We start from the raw sequence: 20,287 nt of genomic DNA on the forward strand, positions 1-20,287 counted from the left end.
AGAGGAAAGCGGTATTCAAGAAACAGAATTACTAATGGGTTTTGTGCTTGGGGGGGGGGGCTGGGGGAAGGGGTGTCGTCAACCAAAACAGGAAATATGCCGTCGGATGCCGTTGCACTGTTTTATTCAGGCCTACACCCAACTACTTTCAGAGGACGAAAGACGCACCTCGACCTCTGAAGAGCGTGAACGGTCTCTTTCCATCGTGGCCCGCTATAGGCCTCTTACCAATGCCATTACCGCGAGTCTTATACCAATAGGGCCTAAGCAAAAAAGGCCTTTTTTCAATTATTTGGAAAGCGAAATGTGCCCTAAGTCTTGATAAAGAAGGACTGGTCGTCATGGGATAAGTTCTCATATTCAATTCAAGCAGGGCAAGCAGATTCAGTTCACATCAGGACTGGAGGTATGTATGCATGTCGTATAAATCAATCTCAAACGTCTTAGCTCAGAAATATGCTTTAACAAAGATGCTTCGAGTACCAAGTTTTCTGTCAAATATTGCCCATGTCTTTCAGCTTTGTTTCCTCCTAACCAGCTCGATGTGTGAGTGAGAACTTGGTACTCAAAAAGTACTCGACTACAGCAATGATTACCCATACCTCGAGTTGTTGTACAACCGCCACGAGAGTGCAGCACCGCTTGGACTCGCCCAATTTAACACGAATGCTTGGTTCACTAATACTCCAGCAAATTTATATGCATTACTACAGAGTTAAATGGTACCGAGGTACTGGATGCATCGCGCTCGTGTCTCTCGCGTGCCGTACAGGTAAAAAACGCCTGTTGTAACAGGACAGAAAACAGTGCTCAGCGGTGACGTTGTTAAGCGTACATAAAGACGCTTAACGAAACTGGCCTCCATACAACCACGGACTCTTCACTAATAAACCACTGCAGTCAATCACCCCGACCGTCAAATTACACCCGGTGACAGGCGATTACATGCATGACAAGAGATGGATTGATGTTGGTTAGACACGATTTAAGGAGAGAGGTACTATAGGCAAGGCCGTCGAAAGTGAGTGGTAGTTTAGTAACACAAATCCAGTGGCACGGGAAACATAGGGGTTGTCTATTTACCCATCTGTGCCCTTTTTCTATGATTTACCGAAGAGCCGGGGCCACGCGGTGACTTTTCCCAATAGGACCGAGCACAAACAAATTAATCTTAGTTTATCTTACTCCAGGTCTGTGAAGGGTGTGGTCATGTAGAGGGTGTGGCCGTGCAGGAAGTGGGGACACGCCGACAGTGCTCCCCTTTAATAACGCAACTGAAGCCTCGGGGCTGGACACCAAATGGCTCTTAACCTAATATATGTATTGTTGCTTAAAGTAACATGAAAACATTCAACGACTGATTGCTCAGTGGAGCCATTTTGAATCCAATTCAGAGATGCCTCGTTAATATTGTAGCGTTATCTGTGGCCTAGGGGTGCCCCCTCGTATTTAGGCCAGAAATATGTCCGCCAAGCTCATTAATAAAAGTTATACACTCAAAATATTCTATATTAGAGGGTCCTGAGAGCCATGGAACTGAGGAATTGAAGAAATATGAGACTGGACCTCTGGGCCGGACTCGGGGCTTCCAATTCTGAGCAATTTGGATGCAATCGGGCATGAAAGTGGCACTATTTGAGCCATTTTGCCGAGGGAGGGTTTTCAAAATGGCTACTTTTCTGGACAGGGACACTTTCTCCATTTTAAGGGTGGTCTGCTTCTGGTGAAAATTTCTCAAAAATTCATTGATCAACCCCCCGAAAATTGAAAAGAAAATGAAAGAGGACATGTGGAACGTCATTTTTCTGTGCAGCCTGAACACCTGTGAGAGTTGTGAGTATTTTTAAAATATTTTTGAAGTATGGGTATTTATCACTGCTGTCTATGGGAATTTATTTGTAGTGGTGTACCCCTAGGGGCAAAAATTACTCGTTATGGCTTCCATAATTTTGGGTTATCTCCTTGACCCTTTGCCACGCGGAAGATCACAGGTTGCAATACGATATCGAGCTGAATTTTAAGCGGGGTAAATACTCGAAACAAAAATAACACTTTATAGGAATTATTGTAGTTGTTCAGCTAGGCCAAGGAGCTCAACGCTCCCCAAACTAGCTAAAACCCACCCCATTATCTCTTCGGCAAATATGAATAAATCCAATTTGTCAATATCAATACTAATGCATTTAGGTCCTTCCAAGCTAGATCTAATTGATAACCCAAATATGCAAGGTGTATTTACATTAAGACAAAGCAAAGCATGGCAAAAGTAATGGATGACGCGGCGTGATAACGAAAGAATTAATTCGACAAAAATGCTTCCTCCCTCCCTATAAGTCACTCGGAGTCCCCCTTCCCTCTCGGTGCCTCTTCCCGTAGAGGCAATTAAAATGGAAATTTCAATATTGGCGGGGTTGGCCTGGCAACGGCCTCTTTTGAATCCAAAGAGGCGCTATTATAGCCGACTGGGGAGTGAGTCGTGGGGAATATACAATGACGTGATTGATGACAGCATTAAGGTAAGCTGAAGGGAACTTCCGCCAGGAGGAAGACGGACCAATTTCTGGAGTGAAACGTAATGTTTTGGAGATTTTACCCCGTCGTATGTCTTTTATTTATGAGTTAATATATATATATATACAGAATCAGAGGATCAGCCTGGGAAGAGGAGGGTGGAATATCAAAATTAATCTTTGATCGATATTTGCGCGGGAGGCAGCGTGCTCCTGTATGGTTGCCAGTCTATACGGCCAGGTAAGCGTGTTTATGGTGCCTTGTGGGGTATCAGAAAAATGGGAAGAGCCCCACGAGGAACATTCATTGCAGTTGTGGGGTACTAAACTGGTACCACACAAGATTTTCACGAGACTGATATTTTGAATTTACTCAAAAATATCGAATTTTCAAAGTGTACTTATGAAAGGTTTTTATGTAAGGGACATTCGGTCGAAATTTCTGTCAAGGAAAATTATTTGGGAAAACAGTGGAATTATAAAATTTTGCTTCACACACGAATTTTTACTACACGAAAACAAAGGAAATTCCCGAAAAGGATCTAAGGGTTGATGGAAAAAAAATTAAAAAAAAATCAAGAAGAGTAAAACCAACCAACGCCAAACGAGCGCACGCTTATGAAAAGCTAGACCGAAAGGTGAGTTGGCTGACATCACGTTCCTTTGAGTTGAGGCCCAGCCCGCCGAGGGCGCTTGTCTTGCTGATGCTCTTATGGGCGCGGAGGAGACCGAATCTCACAAGACGGGTCATGACGCTATTTTCCCACATTAAACTATTTCTGTTCTGTCACTCCTTTATTCAAGTTTAGATTATTTTTACGAATCTGCAGCAAACCGTAGATTCGTTACGAATCTGCAGTTATTGTAGATTTGTTACGACGAAGAATTTACCCTCGTGTCCCCCCCCGTCGTTTCGGTCAAAGTAGTTGTGACTGGATGGATGGGGAAGGTCTGCATGACTTCCTAAGATCTTAGCGCCGTGACACTGATTCTACTGAGCCTCTTAACAGGCACAGTGAGCAACTTGAAGGGATCCCAGGGACACCCACACTCCGGCCTTATAGACCCTTTTTCCAGTGACGTCACGATTGTAACGGACCTATGATGTGTTGTGATGGTAATGAGTGCATAGTTTAATTACGGCAGCCTACCAACTAAAGATTAAACAGTCAAGCATGCAGCTGTCGCACGTGCGTTTGCACGTGGTTGAAGCGGCCCTAGGAATATATGCGATCACCGTCACGGTGGCCAAGGCGGTCTACACTCGTGGTGGTATTGTTTACATTTAGTCACGTGGGTGAAAAAGGTCTATTGCGTATGTCGATGTTTCGCGGAGCCAAAACCCATGCATGGGTTAATGGAACAAAGGTGTGCACTCTGGCAAAGGGTCAAGTTAACAGCGAGGGCGTCATAGACTCCGGACTCCATGTTCGTGTAACAATGGCAAATAGTTTAACTCTGAGAATTCGCCTCGCCCATTCTGGCGCGAATCTACAGTTGTCCATTCTCCTGGACAGAATTTTGTTTCAGCTTGCATTAAGAGAGCAAGTCGGGCTCTTCGTTTGCGTGTATCACTCAGTACAGCATCACAATGAAAATGATACCTTATCGTGTTTGGTATTAAAAATGTTGAAAGGTTCCTCTTATGTCCATCTGGCTAGATTCTTTGAAAGAGCTTCCACTCCGAGTGGCTTCGGCAACTTGCGACGCAGCTTGGGCTCAGACATCCGAATATTCAAATCTCGTGCTCTCCGCACCACCACTATCGGCCTTTAGTGTCGGCCCACGTTGTCCCTACTTCGACCCTAGAGGGGTGCTTCTGCACGGACCTTGAACGAAAAGAAAAGCCATGCACATTCTAGAAAACACTGCACTGCCGTGGACTGCCGGGTGATATTTAGCTTTCAATGCAAGCACGACAGCGTTGCAGGGATCCACTGACCACGTACACGTGCCCTTCCTGTCTTCAACACCAAATAAGATTAATTTCCGAAAAAAAATGCTTTAATTAAAAGTCTCAAATTTGGGGCGAGATTTCCGTAATTAATGGTGCGTGCGTGGTCCGATCCGTGCCAGGCTTGCTCAAGTTCAGTGTCAATATTAGCTCTTGAGGCACTGGATTTTTAACCACGAACGATCTTTCGTTGTTGGAGTTTATTCAACTTTAAGACAGGCTCGGATGATGGAAATGCCTCACCTTTGGGCAGCAGCGTGATCGATTTGTCGCCGTGAGCGATGCGCGTGTGTTCACCCGTGTGTAGAACTACTTCAAACCAACGAATGTCAACTTACAAACCGCTCGAGTAATTAATTAGCACTTGCAATGGATGACATAAGACAATCGTGGTTGGGTACACGAAGAGTTTGCGCCAGCACAATAAACCAAGCATTTCAGTAGTTCTCGAGAAAGCATCTCTTAAGAACGTGTGTGCGAAAGTACGCAAGCCACCTAAATAGGAAACTGCTCATGAAAAATTATCGTAGACCTTAGTGATCAAACTTGACTGCTAAAATGTTTCTGCAGGTGCCGTTTCTAATGAACACATATTATGAAACAATTCTGACAAATTACTCCAATCGAATGTAATCTCCAAGAAGTGCAGTTGTTCACAGTGACAATGCAAAGAGGGCAGGGACCTACCGCGGAGGCGTCTCCGACGAGGCAAGCTCAGGCTCTCGCTGCACATTGGCACACCCCGACCAGACTAATTCAATCCAGAAGCAGGCGAACCATCGCGGCCAGGAAAAGCATACCGTCGCACCGACACAGTTTGTCATGATCGTGGGAACTTTAATGGTTGCCAAGGAGTTCCCGATGACGCAACTGCAAATCAAATTCTTGGAAAGGACACAGCTCACTTCACAATGTCTCTCCCTTTATCAAATTGCAAGCCTGCAATTTCGGTATTTCAGCTCAGCAAAGGACGCCTTTGTATATGTCTTTTAAAACATAATGGAATCTATGCAGAATGGTGCCTTAAAAAAAGAGAGACAGAAGGAGAAAAATGACGACTCAACCGCAGCAGTAAGTGAGCCTGCCATGAACAGAAACAGTCACTGTGTTTCAGTAAGCTCCACTGGAAACCGTCGATTGTGAATGATCTTTTGAAAAAGGGAACGTCCCGTGCATGCATCAAGAAAAAAAAATCAGTGGCATGCGGCGAGAATTCTTGAAACTTTTAGACCTTGTAGAAATAAAAAAACTGGGAAAGGGGACCAGAAGTCCCAACCACGAAAAAATCAGCGAAGTCCCGAGCCACTGTGGGTCTTCAGGCATGTGAGTGTTTATTTGTATTAAAAGAAATGCACGTGTATCCAATTAAGAGCATGAAACGGCTGTACAAATCACTGTGAGAGGATGGGAGGTGAGTCCATCAAATGTTGCTCCCCAGCTAAAAGCTGGTACCCGTGTATAATTCTGTACGAAGAGAGGCGAGCAGGGGGTGAAGTGGCTTGGCCGCAAACAACCCCCAGCATCCCAACGGTAACAGTGGCGCACCTGTAGTTCCTAGTTGGGCATCTTTGTCGGGTGCCTAACTTCGAACTCACGGGCAAGTGTCTACAGTTACGTGCACTAGTTACATGCTGTTGAGTTAACACAACATCTGTGACCTGCTCTGTGACATGAAGTCATAAGTTGCCAGATGGACTTTCAAGTTCACAGGCTTTTATGAGAATCTTGGGCTTTGGAAATCACAAGGTACCGCCGATATTTGTCATCCACATTGGTGTCCATTATTCATCAGGATGTCGAAGTGAATATGAGACGTTCAAACAAAAAACTCGGCTTGCTCTTTTCGAAGCAAACTGAAACGATATTACTGGAAAAAAAGACCCCGTTATTGATACTAGAGCTGGCAACAGCTGGCACATTTCTGAAGCAACACCACCCATCAATTCGGGACACCTTCAACAAAAGAAATGAAACCAAGACAAGTTTTTCAACGAACCACTAGGTCAAAAATGCCGTGACATATGCCCAGGAGTGTACACTTCTGTGAATAAAGCTTTTGCGAGAAAAGTTTAATTTGAATAAAATCTGGTATACTGAGTCGTTTAAATTGACGTGGACATTAGAAATTGAGTTCTCCATACTAAAGACACTGTTTGTATACCTCATGATTCAGGGCAAGCCTTTGCTTAGTTACATATGAGACACCTTGCATCAATACATTGTTCTCAATGGAAAAGAAAGGCACGAAGGAACCTGTCCATTCTGGAGATTGTGGTTGCTATGCAAAAGCTTACCCCGAATCAGGAGGTATAGCAACAGTGTCTTTAGTCTGGGGAATTCAAATTGTTGTTTATGCACAATCAGATAACTCGGTGTACCAGATTTTATTCAAATATGACTCGCAAAAGGCTAATTATTGGTTCCAAAGGTCCGAACAACCACCTGCCGGACACTTTTTAATATTTCAACATTATCACTGCGACACCAATTCTAGAATTTGGGAACCCATTCAAATTAGCCGAGATTTCAAAAGCAGGGTAAGCGTAGAAGGCTAACTCTTTAACGACAATGCGTGGACAAAAGTGTTCATTTTAAGACCGCAGTGCCAATAGAGGTTGTGCACGGCAGCCATCTTTAAGGTCCGTGCTTCTGTTCCACAGGGATACACATGAGCATTCTCGATTGAAATAAACGTTGCTTATTACACTTCCAGATCGAAAGATGGGACTGTAACCCCCCGGCTTTAAGAGGGTCACTAAATCTTGGCCTTTTGTGTACCGAAAACAAGTTCCGGTGTACATGGGGCTATTAAACTGATAAAAATGGTAGGCTTCGTAAACTCATGCACATGTCACAAGATTTGTAAGAACGCAGATAAAGCGGACTGCTGTTACCAGGCTCACTGTGTAACGCACACTGGATTGGCGTTCCCCATACAAGCCTGTCACCTGGTATACCACATCAAGTCGTATAAACAAACATGCACTTCAAAATCCGATTTTCAGAATGCAAGCAAATATTGCAGTAAACTCTGAGATAAAAAGCGACACTCGAACTTGGACGACCACAGGGGTTGAATAGCGGACTTTGTTCGACGAATTACTCGTACATGCATGCTACATGCACTGAGTTATATGTACACAACTTGACTTTTCTTTTTAGGTTGTATTAAATTATCTGGTTTACATGCTGCATGTTATGGAAGGTTAAGATTAATGGCAGGCTTGTCTTTTTATCGCCGATTTCTTGTCCGACCTTTGAAATCTGGCGACATTTTTCCTGCGTGAGTATTGCTTTACAAGTGGCCAACATTGTTAGTTTAACAGCCCTGCACGTTTTAAACTAAAAGCATTGGAACAATACGACGTTGGCACTGCCAGACAATCCTGGACACCATGTTGCTCCTAAACCATGTCGTGTACATATTTTCTGTCTGATCTTTGTTGTCAACAAGAAAAGATTTTCCCTGTTGCAACAAGAGAATTTTCGAAGCAATTAAAATACAAAGGTCTTGATGCTTTCCGATGATGTCAAGAGGAGAAAACCCGGGAAACGTTACCCCAGTTTTGCCGCGATCGCCTTAACCGAAAAAAAATCCCTAAAGCCCTCCGATCGGAAAACTGAAATGACACACAAGTTCTGTCGCTGCCGAGCAAGTTTAAATTAAGTTGTCGCCCGAAGGTCTGGGTATCAAAAGATATATCATTTGATCCAAACGGCAAAGATACGGGCGGAGTGCAAAAAGCTTGGACCATTTTGGCTGACGCATGCTTCGAGAAAGAAAGTCACTTTGGACACGCAAACTAAACCTTGTGTTTCGTGGGCGCTGGCAGTTGCATTCCTGTCCTTTGCGAACTGACAACTTTCCGAAAACTCTTCTGGAGTATCTGCATTCTACATCGTTGCATCGTTGCTAATCGTTGCTCTACACTGACTTCAGTTTTTATCAACAACACCCATTAGTGTTTTCTACCATCAAAAACAACAGTTCCTACCCCCATAACATGTGAATAATTGTGAAGTTGCTACTCGGAATCTCCAGTTTTGAAAGGATGTAGTAAATATCTACCGTGTTAATGTATGTACATCTTCCAGCAAAGTACCATCCAAAAGAGGAAAACTGGCTTCTTGCAACTGTAATTTTGATTAGCCAGAGAAAGGTGACCACCACCCATACCAACCTGGGGTATTGGTTTAACCACAACCGCAACCTCTTGTTCGCTGTCTAACGAGGATGGCTTCACTGCCCAAGTTCTCTGTCTTCCAACTCGAACGAGAGTATCTGACGATAATAATCTTGAATGCACATGTAATCTGCCTCTGAAGCGATTCACGGTTGATAGTCGCCGACCAGAAACAGAGAGAAGAAAATTCCCGACATTTTCTGTTTATTTGTCAAGCAATTATACTCCGATTGAACTCTGCAAAATTTATTTCAAGAATATAACCCCGATTCACAGAGGCTACTTTGGTTATTTGGACCGCCTAATGAGCTACAGATTGGGCAAATATTGCCCCCGTCACAACATCCAAGACCATGGACGCCAGGATGGCATCAGAAAGGTATCTCAGGAAATCCAGCTTGTTTGGATGCGACTACATAATCCGTTAATCTCGTGACGTGTGTATTCCCGTTCTCACATTCTCTCCCCCAAAGCGACTTGCAAACTTCAAAATGCATGGACGAACATGATACAAAAACACGCACCAGACGTTCCTGGGCTATCATTTCCGGCCTCACCCATATTTCATCGCTACTTAAAAAGCATCATATTCGGGCCGTCTGAAACTAAAGCCTTGTTAACAATCATTAGTGTGCGCGTGCACGCGACGATAGCCTACTTGAGGTCTAATTTCTGATATTTTTTCCAGCGGTGGAATATTTATCTTGTAATCTAATTGGCGATATTTAATGGATGCGTAACGATGGTTATTTCGGCCTCCTTAAAATAAGCAGTCGCGTCCTCATTAAAATGACAGAGTGAAGGTTGACAAAATGACATGTTGACATTTTAAGGAAAAGCTTAGCACTTGTTGTGCCAGGTATGTCTGAGCGATTTGATACGGGTGAAAAAACTGATATCACCCGGATAAAAACCGATTAGGGGAGAGCGCAGTTTTTTATGTACTTGTTGCGCTTCGCACGGTCTCGTCCCATAACATGTCCCACCATTCAACAGAATTATTTCATTGCTGGACTCCGATACCAAAACGTATGCTGGCGGCACTCAAATTGAACGTAGCTACCCATCATTAAAGAGCGGAGCATACTCCACAGCTGCACGATCTATTCAAAGGCACACTTTCACCCTATTTTCTGCACATTAGAAAGCACGTGCTGCGCAGGTATTAACGGCCTCCTTTCTCACCGAGCATCGAGCCATTAATAGTGTGGATGCGTGCCCTGGCGTGCTGATTTACGATTTCAAATTCGCGTAGACAGGACATTTGTATCGACCAGAATGGTGAATGGAGGGAAGCCATACACACCACAAGTGACATCTTATGAAAAAAATCAGGTGAGTCAAACGCTGCACCTGGTATTCCAGGGGTTTTGTCTGGGGTATGTAGGATGAGCTAGGCATAGATTCTTCAAAGAAACTACACTAAAATGCCACTGCTCTCGAGTCGAGGGAGAGCGTGGTAAAATACGCGCAGCGGTAGAATTCTACTCACCGAAAGGGCGCCAAAACCTCCGGGCAATCTCGGGCTTGGGGCCTTTCACTGTATAACCGGAGAGAAACTACTTCCGGTGTTAACTCACACAGCTGAGCAATCTCGGTGAAAAAACATCTATCCCACCAGCGGGCCGGCTCCTTTTCTCGTCTTTTTCCCCCTCTGGTAGCTGTCACGGTAAAAAGAATTTCAGCAAGAACGAAATCCTATACTGGCATCCGTCCTGGGCACCCTGTGATACCAGAGAAGGCGTCTTCGGTTGCGTGCCACGGAACCGATAGTCTACGGGTATAGTAGTAGATCGTCGTAGGGGCAGGCGCCCTGCACGTCATCCGACTTCACCGACGTCTGCCCGAACACTGCCGCCTTGACGCGAGCGAGAGAGGAAGACGCTGGAGGCTGCGTGAGCGTCTCTCGCTTTCACACGAGCCGTCCACTGCTAGGTGGACTCGTCCATTGGCGTGTGGGGCGCGAACAGAAGCCGGGCTGCAAATCGCCGGCATGGCAGATGACAGCGAATTGCGGAAGCCATGAGTACAAGACGAAACCCAACGGCCGACTAACACCATAATCTCAATTTAAGGGAGCTGTAATCGGATAAAAGCATACTATCGGGCGCTACCCGCGTTGGGAATCGACTCAACAAACAAGCAGATCGACCTTTGATCCCACTAAACAGTCTTTTTTCGGAGGGAATCAACAGGTATGCCCCTCGACTTTTTTGTTGACTGATCCCCACTCTATCTGCTTTTTACTGAGGCACGCAACCCCGTTCTCTACGTAGCCACGCCCTCTTCCTGTGTACATTACCTTGGCCATAGTTCACTTGTTGACAGACGGAGCGTACCTGATGGAGGCGGCATAGAAATTGCTGGCAGCTTTAATTTCGACTCCAGTTCCGTGAATTCTTTTCATCTCACAAACCAAAATTAAAGAATTCAAAAATGTATAGGCCTACACGTATGACTATTAAGCCATACATCCTGTCGCTGAGCCACTACCTGGGCTGATTTTAAGGCCACAAAACAAGACAGAATCTAAAAAAAATGTTTTAAAATTCAAAATATGCGGGAATCATTTCGGTTCTCGAATCCTTTTATCCTTTCGAATGAAGCCATTTCAGTCAATCCTGGATGTCCCCCCCAAGGAATGAGATTTGCACAGTACAGCGAAAAATAATGGGAAAAAATGCTGAAGCAGAAGATAATAAAGATGTCTGTTAAGAATGAATGATGGATACTGCCCCCGCAGTATAAGAGGGGGTGACTCGAGACCGAGTTCTCCAAAGAGGCGGTTAGGATACAGTTTATTCATTTTTCTTAATTTAGAAAATAAGTTTGTGTCAGTATTCAAAGTTTCTTGAAGTGGTTTGTCATGGAATAGAAATTTAGTTATTTCAATGCTTCCGTCAAAATAATTTGGTGTAAGTACAGATTAAATTAGAGTAGGTTTACTTGCATCAGGCAAAGATGTGAATTGTATCATTTGACAGTCCAGCGACACGGTCAGTACAGTCGAATGGTCAGTAACATTCCGACACTGCTCCGGTAGGTTAGTTTAATGTGCATCGTTTTTGAACATTCACACTGCGCTAGAGATCAATACGGTCGATTCACAATAGTGCACCTCCAAGAGTTCGCAACGCGTTGGCCAATGACAGTGCGCGAAATCTGTCGACTCTTTCCAAACCCGCATTGTGTCGACAGATTTCGCGCACTGTGATTGGTGAACGCGTTTCAAACTCTCTGAGGTGCACTGTTGTGAATCGCCCGTATTGTGACTGCTGGCGAAGTTGAAGGAATTATCTGATTTGTTCGCGTCTACGGTTGTCCAGTGTTGCCAAGCCGATATCTCTTAAAATGAGGCCGGTTCGGTATTCCGACAGCGCATACCCCAAATGAAGTGCGTCTGAGGTCATTCGGACACGCGTGCGAGGTCTACCCTATTAGTGCGTCCCTACGTGGACTCGCGCGCGTGCTTTGTTCCCGAACGACCTTGCTTTTTAGAGGCCCATTGAGTTAAATGTTTCAGAAGCTAGTCTGTACTTTATTGATGGTATTTGTACGTTTCAGGAAAGAAAAAGAGAGACCGAAAAAGAAAGAAAGAAAAAAGCCCAAATGACGTGGTCTGGTGATTATAATGCGCATTGTTTCGGCACGCCAATTGCTCCAACGGTGATGCATAGAAACATGGTCCTATCCATACTTGATCTGCATTATAATCGGAATCAATGGTTCTATTGTAAACAGCGCCACCTAGAGTCACAAGTTATCCCAGTGAAGTCCAACCTTTCCATTTCTGTGCAGGAATGACAAGGCCTGTTCTCAGCACGACTTGAATAATCCTTTTGAGAAGTAAATTTGAATGACATCTAGAACAGTGATGAGTTCTTTAAATTCACGTGAAGTAACGATTTGAATTCTCCACACCAAAGCCACTGTTGCCTTAATTAATACCTCGTGGTTGGGGCAAGCTTTTCCTTGGTTACATAAGAGATGCCCTGCACCAATGCACTGTTTTCAGTGGATAAGAAGGGCACAAAGGAATCAGTCTACAGACGTATAAACATATAGACCACCAGTCGTGTGCATATAACTGTGATTTTTATAAGTGTGGGCAAGCAGTGGGCGGTGAACCGATGGATGCAGCAAGTAGATTGCAGATACATATACGTACATGTATTTATTTACGTGTGCTAATCTACGTTCCCTCTTTGGTACCGCACGCTATCTTTTCTTTTCAAAACTGTTTTGAATCCCCATGGGCCAGATAAAGTAAATAGGGGATTTTTTTTCACAATCGAAAAATGACTTCATAGAATCTTATGACTGGAATTGTTCAACTGTGCTCTATGCCGAGGGGTGAATTTGCCCACGCGCATTTGGATTTAGTCGGGTGCCATCTCGGCTATGGTGCCCCGTCGTTGTTTTGAACAGGAGCTGCCCGTTTATGGGCTTATATATCTGTGAATAAGTCCATTCCAGAGGTGGTGGTCACTATGCAAAAGCTTGCCCCAAATCAAGAGGTATAGTGTCTATCTTTGCAACTGAAATTGTTATGTTTATGTGCAATCAGATAACTCAGTGTACCAGACGTTATTCAAATTTAACTGGCAAAAGGCTTATTGAATTAATTTTCCAAAAGCCGACAATTTTCGAGGGAAGCCCTGAAACCAATAAGAGGGCTGACGTATTAAACTGTACTGTTTGCGTGTTTTTCAACAAATCCCTTTATCTTTTTGTTTGTGACTTCTGCATTTTTACATCTAAATGTATTGATTAAGCAGTTTAGGTCATGAGGGGTTGAAATAAGCAATACATTGCCCTGTCGTGTGATTGTATTTAAAAATGATACTGTGAAATCGTATTCAAACCTACGATATCTAATATCGCAGTATTGGCGCAAATGTACATAGTGCGTCATCGCGTCGTGTGATTGGCCATTGGATCCTTTCATTGCCATACTACACAGTTTAATAATATAATTTATATGTCTTTCTTTTCGAAATGAACCAATAAAACTAAAAAAAAAATGGCTCTCAAAAGTCAGTTTTGACGATGAATGTCTCGTCAGCCCCCAACCAGCATAAAAATAGAGCCTACCTACATTTATGACTTTATGACTTTGTTGAAGTTAACCTGTGCCTAGCACGGTTGACACAAATTTTCAATCCCCGAGATAAATTTGGCTACACAGCACAGAGTTTTGAAATGTGTCTGTAGCTAGCTCCCCTCTCGCGAGGTTACGATATCACCTAATTAGATTTCACGCCTCCTTAGGTTCGCGCATGGCCCTGCCAAAGCGATTCTTTATACCTGCACGCCGAAAGTCGACAGAAATTTCAGTCACACATAGAGCGTCTCACTCACATTTAGAGCAAAGTATTATAATTACATTACAGCTGACAGACGCCTACGATCGAGCAGGGGGGATGAATGTCGTCCTCCTGCCGTTAATAATGGAAGGGACGCCGTCATACCAATTTGAAGGTTGAACTGCGTTAGGTGCAACCTGCTCCTGCAGTCATTACAACACTTAACGACTAAACATCATTTTCTTCTCTTCTCTTTTTGGGGAAATTTCTCTATGGGACTTTTTGTGACCTTTCCAAAGGGCGAGGTTAAATGCCGGGACGCTTGATACGCCCACATTTTATTAAAAAAAACCCCAAATTTGCCCCTACTAGGGCCGTAGCACCCGTTGGCCCCTCTGGATCCTCCAAGGAGCCAAGGACTGTCTGCCCTCCTTGAAATCTCTGCTGATTTCAATCTCAACATCTGACTGAAATCGGTGCAGAGACTTCATATGTTCTTCCGTGAATTGCAAGCACGATCGAACTGTTATATCTAACACTGCCGCCCTTCCAAATGCCCCTTGCACTCAGAAAACCTTGAGATTTTAGGGCCAGGCTTTACGTCCTACAATATAGGGACATGTCCTGAGAATTGCATACAAAAGTGGTGTCAAACTGTGGACATGACATCAGTGTATACCTTAAAGGCGTGAAATGTAACAAAAAGGTAAAACGATACCGGAACAAAGGTATATCAAAACTTGTTAAACATAACAAAATTTAACAACTGCCCTTATGGGAGCAACAGCTGACTTGTAATTTACATTGTATGAAAATGATATCAGGACTGTTTGTGACAGTTGGAGTAATTCGAAGTCTTACCTGGGCTGTTCCACAGAACATGTAGACCATACAGCTGGTTGAAGGACAGCCTGGGAGTCTGTGCCTAGACAAGCTTTGTGTTTGGTACTCAGACGTTGACTTGTACGCTAGGTCTACGAGCAAAATCCAATAAAAGCAAATCCAATTCTAAGATGTATATATTTTGTCGTCTTGGTGCACAAGAAGAAATCGATCATAGAAAGGAATAACCCTTGGAGTTTGTTTCCCCTTTTCTTTGTGAAAGGTTGCCATGGAAACTCATTATTGGAGCTTTCAAGTGAAAAGATAACCCAAACATCGAAGAATCAGTTGGTTTTAGTATTCCTTAATTCCCTACACAGAATTATCATATACTCAGACGAAAGCGAGGCTCTCCAAGCAGATCACATTCAGCCTCATGATATAAATGAATAAGATTTGCCTCACCATGTAAGTACCAATCCAAATGTCTGAAACGTGCTCGTTAGTCTCTCCTAAACGTACACAGAACTCCCCCCACACGGCCTCCTGGCCATGTGCGTGCAGAAAGCTGTTTTCACTGATGAAAAATGTTTCCCTGAAAGATCTGCAACTGATCTCCAACGAGATATTAAAGCCTAAGCCTGGCGCCATACTCTCACCCATGCAACATCTAATGTCATTGTCTGATCAAAGAAAGTGCCCTAAATCTCCAACATACTAAGCCCACGCGACTCGTACGGCATTTCAAATCTGAAATTCTACCACAACTAAAACACAACAGAAAAAAATGATCTCTTCACACCCCGGTTGACAAGTCTGCCGGGCACATCGGAGATCAATGATTTGCAGTAAAAGGGAGAAAAGCTACGGTCAGCGTCAAAGGTACAATTGCCTAATCGTCCATTATATTCTTGGCATAATAAACTGGGCAATAAATAAGAACAGCCGCAGTGACTGAATCATCACTTTCAATGGAGCAATCTCTGTCTATAGACTGCAGAGCGAGATGACGTTAAATTCATTCCAGTCGACGAATCCAAATGACAGTTCAGTCATTATCAGTCATCGAAACCACACTTCCTCAATCTCGTCTTCACTTGTGCGTCACCTTCCATTGCCAGCCGAAACAAACGACGCCGCGCGAATGTAATCGCTTTCTCCCGGAGAAAAAAATACAGCAATACGAAGCTCTTCACGCTACCAAATAACAGTGGACCATCCCAGGCGCCATAGATCAATTAATTTATATCCATGCCAACACATTAAAACCGAGTGCAGGTGAAATACAGAATATGTACACCTTCCCACTCTTATGTCAGCGTCCTTGCAGCTGCATTATGATGTGTAAACTCGAGCTGTTGAAATTTAGCCAACAGTGTAAATTTCCATAGAGTGAACCCCCCCCCAAAAAAAATTGGTTACTGAAGTACGGTACAAAGCGGTAACACATGAACCCCGTGGAACCCGAAGTTAGGCTGTACTTTCCATTTTGAAAATGAAGGAAGTCACTGCAGGATCTGCACTACAAATTTACAAACCAACCTATCAATCAATCGAAATCAACCGCATGTCTGCTGACGTAAAAAAAATCGCCCTGCTGTTTATTTCGGAATCCAATTTAATGTACCGGTTACCGAGCGTACAGCGCAAAATGAAAACACGCTTAAAAGCCAAATTGCAATGTAGATCCAATTTGTTTGAAAATACACGTTCCCCCTTTCCTCTTGGCTCTACAAAAATGGGGAAAAATCCATTTGTGATATCGAATGTTATTCAATAGAGCACGGCTCTACCGGCTATGCAAAGACGCTCAATTGTCGTGAACGCGTAAAACATCATTGTCCAAAGTGGGACACGGTCGGAGGGAACGTGTTCATTTGTTAAACCGAAGAATATGCAAACCTTTCAAAAAATGGTCTCGCATCAGACTTGACTTATGAGCAAAGCTATCACTACGATCTGACATAATTATGTCCTGACTTTTTGACATTTCTTTTTCTTCTCAACCAAGGGACTTTACAGGTTCCTAGGAGCGCTTTGAATGTGACCTCCTCGACAGTAGAGCAGTATAAACCTTTCTTTTGTTCTGTCTGCTTGTTGTTTTGTCAGGGAGGAAACTGGGCCTTCCTTACCCCAAAGGACTAATCTCAATCCCCCCCCCCCCGCTGCTAGCCATGTCTTGGTGTCATAGTAGCAGATTGTACAGCCTTTACAACTTGGTTGCAGTTCATTCGCGCCGAGGACTTTAAGAATTTTCTGAACAAGAATTCAAATGCAGAAAGCAATCAATCAATTTTTTTTAGGGTTAAACCATTTTTCAAAGGGAAAGTTTCGTTAATCGGATTAAAGGTAAGAAATGTAAGATCGAAAATTCTTGCAAACTCCGACTTGAACTTCGATAGATAGCAAGATCCCTTGTTAATCGCCAATTTCAATAGACAAAAAGAATTGTGTCTTTCTCAAAAGACCTTGCACTAAGGTTACCCTCGGCAGATGAACGATTTCATCTTAAATTATACCTGTGCCCCGTCAGTGCTGAGAAAAGTATTCAGTAGACGTACGTAATTACATTATCCGGTGTTTGGCAGCTAGCCATAGTTTGCCGACCACAGTTTGACGTACGCGGGGGAAAAAGTGACTGTTCAGTAGCGAAAAGGGGTAGGCCTACATAAATGCTCACCCAAAAAAAAAACCACAAAAATCCTGTCGCCTGAATCCACTGGATTTAAACTCCCAAATTCATCCATTACACTGCCTTTTTCCTCTCGAAATTCAAGCATGTTAGTGGAAACTGGGTAGATTTCAGCATAATATCCTTCACTAGTGATGCCTTTGTAATGCCAGAGAGGTATAAAATGTTTTCTGTACAGTAAACAATTGGAAAAAATCCCGAGTTTTCTTGAAGTGAGGGAAGATTTTCAGCCTTTCTTCTGAGCCCCTATCCCCTTGAGCTCCTTACAAGCTCACGTTTTCCGAGCGCGGAAACAGACGCACGAATTCCTGCATCAAGTTTCCACTTCTTGGGGTAAAGGCTTCCCCGGCTCTGATCTCATCAATGATCCCCCAAACGCACCCAGGACCCGTCATCCCTTAATCTAACTCTCGTCTCGGCTGCCGATCCAATTTCCTAGTGTCGAATATGGGAGGCGCCGAACACCAAATACATGATAAATATTTCCCGTGATAGAGAGAGGCGAAGGATATAAATCATAGGGGATCAATCGCTGAGGTTGATCAGTGTGGAATTTCATCGTCGTCTGTTGTGAGCCCCATCTGACAGCCAATTTGCTGAAAAACTGCGGACATCTGAGCTGAAATGATGTGGCCAAACCCCCCGCCATGTTTAGCCTTTTGGACGTGTACTCAGGCTTTTAAACGCCGAAGTGCTTTTTTTCGACGGACAAAGCTGTGTAGTGCAATGTAATATATGCTTACCGGCATGAAGAAAACGAGGACGGCTCTCTCTTCGGGCCGTGCCGGGACTAGACGGAAACTTGACCGGATTCTGACGCGATGGACTTATGTGACCCGGAGGAGTAGTTCATATTACGAGGTCTCCTTGCCAGAGACGCCACGGGCAGGAAGCGGTCGCGGCTGGCCGCGGATTAGCTGCCCTTCCGCCGTGTACCATCTCTTTTTTTTGGGGGGGGGGAGTTGTGATCGGCTCATGTGCTAAATATACCAACATACTGCAGTGGGTGTGCCATAGTAATTCAGACATAACTGTCAGTCATACAGAGTTAAGACAGGCGAAAGGATAGAGGCATGACGTCATTGTATTGCCATTGGCTGATGTCAGAAGGAGGAAGGATGGAAACAGAAGCGTCATCGTGTTTGCCAAATTACACGATGATGGCTGTGCGTCGAAACGGCGAGGGAAGATTTATGACAGGGGAATGTGGAGGTTGTCAGCAGAATCGGTTGGGGTGTGCGGTAGGGGCGTTTAAGCGACACAACATCGACCTTCTTCTTGGTGCAACTTGGGAGATGGATCGAGACAAAATAGACTGGAAACCTTTCCTGCATCTGTAAAAAGATGAAGGAATCTTGCACACTCAACTTTTTTGCCGAAAACGCATTACCGATTCGCACAGCTAGCTCGATAATAAAAATTGACTCTTATCGTGAAGGGGGCTCGTAACTGTGTGTGCACCCTCCAGTGACCTGCACATGGAATCCAAGACTGCAGGCTCGCTATAAAGTTCGATGGGCACGATCACGGATGACGTCAAAAATCGTCAGAGATTTTGCCGATGACGTCAGGAAGTGGCTTCAGGCCGGGCCGTGTCGAAAGGGTAGGTGCGATGGTCGAACCTAACTTTGTGAAGTTGGACTTAACTTCAAGACTTGGAAGCGAACTTAAAAAGACGATTGGTGAGAAAGTTTAGGGAAGGGTTTGCGGACATGACGGGATTGAGAAAAAGTAGCACAAGAACATTAAATTAAGATTAAGAATGAATGAATGGGTGAACAAAAACTAAGTCAAGGTGAAAGGAAGAGTGAAAATGGAGACGAGGAAGGAAGAGTAGTTTCATGTGAATGGATTAGAAACGACGCCAGAACTCGATATTCCGACGATGATTGCTACAGTATCGTGCCCTGGGCAGCATCTTCCGTCCTATGAAAATTCTTTTTGAGCGAGAATTTTTTTCATCTGCATAGACCATTCAGGAAGGAAAATATCTGTAAAGGGGAAGTCAAGCACCGGTAACGAGCGATGAATGGTGACAGCCATCTGCTCGAGGGGCAAATGATGTGGGAAATGTCGCTATGTAAGGCGCAGCGGTGGAGAAGCTAAACAAAAAAGTCCACGTGGGGGGGGGGTAGCCCGTTGGTCGAAAATATCTGCGGTGTAGGAACCAACAAGTAGCGCCAGTACAGACAATTGCAATCGGCCGGCGCTCACCGGGGAAGAAATATGAATCGCAACCAATGGAATTCATCGCAGTCGACGATGAGATTTTTATCGATCGCAGGATATTGTGTCGATGCTTATACCATATCGGCTGTCCCGGGACTGAGGTAGCACTGCACGGTTGCATAATTATTTAAGCGAGCGCGGCGGCTGACGGTCATTCCTATACTGACGGTTGACCCATGTGACTGGAAAGATGGCTATGATGGTGGTTTCCCCTGAGCATCCTGAGTGTCTCTTTAAGATGAGACCTAGCCAAAACACACACACACACATAAAAAACCAACGTAATCCAGAGGCAATAATTGGACACCTTCAGAACTCTTGGTGGCAGTAGACTGAGTCACTTGAAATGCCTGGTACCATGCACTTATTATGTCATCAGTTACCAGTACCACTAGCACCTATGAAAATCGTCTAACAACTGTATGATTTTCCCTGGAAATCTGGGCACAAAAATGTACCTTGGGTACCAGACAAGATGGAAAGATAGATCATTGGTTGATAAAATGGTCATTGATTGAATTACTACCTAGTCTAAGTTCAAGTCTGGACTTGCCAGGATGTGTTTCAGAGATCCATTTTACACTTCTGTG

At 44.1% G+C, this 20,287-nt stretch overlaps 1 protein-coding gene across 6 annotated transcripts in view; it reads right to left on the minus strand.

Annotated features, from left to right (window-relative positions):
* Positions 1-20,287, minus strand: part of LOC110977742 (allatostatin-A receptor-like) — a 103,865-nt gene that overhangs the window by 26,851 nt on the left and 56,727 nt on the right. For 2 of the 6 annotated variants that reach the window (XM_087143805.1, XM_087143802.1), the window contains exon 2: positions 14,816-14,928. The gene's annotated coding sequence lies outside the window, so the exon portion shown is untranslated. Of the gene's footprint in view, positions 1-8,645; positions 8,761-10,140; positions 10,875-14,815; positions 14,929-20,287 lie in introns of those variants that run through there. The other 4 variants (XM_087143804.1, XM_087143801.1, XM_022232143.2 and 1 more) reach the window with 3 other exon arrangements.

This window comes from Acanthaster planci, linkage group LG12 (genome assembly GCF_054643075.1).
Source record: "Acanthaster planci isolate LZ-2023a linkage group LG12, COTS_SCS, whole genome shotgun sequence".
Taxonomy (NCBI): domain Eukaryota; kingdom Metazoa; phylum Echinodermata; class Asteroidea; order Valvatida; family Acanthasteridae; genus Acanthaster; species Acanthaster planci.